The following is a 1,738-nucleotide window of genomic DNA, read 5'->3' on the forward strand; positions in this document are numbered from 1 at the left end:
AAAAAAAAAAAAAAAAAAAAAAGGGAGAGAGAGATTGCAAACAAACAACCTAACTTTACACCTCAAGGAACTGAAAAAATAAGAACCAACTGTGCCCAAAGTTAACATGTGGAAGTAAATAATGAAGATCAAAGCAGAAATAAGTAAAATAAAGAAGAGAAAAACAATAGAAAACATCAAGAAAATTAAGAGTTGGTTTTTCTAAAAAGATAAGTAAAATTGACAAGTAGTCAGCTACACTTACAAAGAAAAAAAGAGAACTGAAGTATATGAAACTGTAAATGAAAGAAGATACATTACAAATGATGCCACAGATTACAAAAGTACCTAAGAGATTAGTTTTAACAATTAAAAAATTCAACAACCTAGAAAAAAATAGATATTGCTAGAAACATACAAACTGCAAATACCAAATCATGAAGAAATAGAAAGTCTGTACAGATCAATAATATGTAAAGAGACTGAATCAGTAATCAAAAAACGTCCCACAAAGAAAAGCCCAAGATCAGATAGCTCTCCCATGAATTCTACCAAATATTGATTTGAAGAGGAGAGAGCACTTCTCAACTTATTTTCCAAGGCCAACATTAACCTGATTCCATAGCTATGTAGTGATACCACAGGAAGGGAAGAGTACAGATCAATATACATGATGAATATAGATGCAATGTATCTCAACAAAATATTAGCAAACCAAATTTAATACCACATTAAAAGGACTGTACACTATCTTCAAGTGAGATTCATCCCTGAGATGCAAGAATGATTTAACACACACAAATATATAAATGTAATGCATCACATTAATTCAAAAAAGGACAAAAATCATATGGTCATCTCAATAGATGCAGAAAAAGCATTCATCAAAATTCAACAAACTTTCGTGATAAAAGTGCTTAGCTGTTTGGGTATATAAGAAACATACATAAACATAATAAAAGCTATATATGGTAAAGCCACAGCTAACATACTCAGTGGTGAAAATATGAAAGCTTTGCTTCTAAGATCAGGAACAAGACAAGAGTGGCCACTCTCGCCACACCTATTCAACATAGTACTAGAAGTCCTAACCAAGCAGTGAAATAAGAAAAACAAATACAAGACATTCAAATTGAAACAGTAGTGAAAGTGTCTCTGTTTGCTGATGACATGATCTTGTATATAGAAAATCCTTGAAGACTCTACCCAAAAACTGTTAGAACTAATAAACAAGTAAACAAGAAATAATAAACAAGTTGCATGATACAAAATCAATATACATAAATCAATTGCATTTCTAAACACTAACAACAGAATATCTGAAAAAAATACAAAATAGCATCGAAAATAACAAAGTACTCAAGGATAAATTTAACCAAGAAGTGAAAGATCTCCACAATGAAAACAATAACACACTAATTTTTTAAAAATTGAAGGAGACATAAATAAAGGGACAGCTAAACTGAGTTCATGGATCAGAGGAATTGATATCCTTAAAATGTCCATACTACTCAAGGTCATCAATAGGTTCAAAATTTCAATGACATTTTACACAGAAATAGAAAACAACCCATAAAAACAGTCCTGAGAAAGAAGAACATAGGCTGGAGGTATCACACTGCCTAATTTCAAACTACTATAAAGCTAAAGCAATCAAAATAGTATGGTACATTCATCAAAATGAACACATAGACAAATGAAACAGAATCAACATCCCAGAAATAAACCCATACATATAAGGTCAACCTGTGTTTGACAA

Source organism: Lipotes vexillifer, unplaced genomic scaffold (assembly GCF_000442215.2).
Source record: "Lipotes vexillifer unplaced genomic scaffold, Lipotes_vexillifer_v1.1 scaffold1853, whole genome shotgun sequence".
Taxonomy (NCBI): Eukaryota; Metazoa; Chordata; class Mammalia; order Artiodactyla; family Lipotidae; genus Lipotes; species Lipotes vexillifer.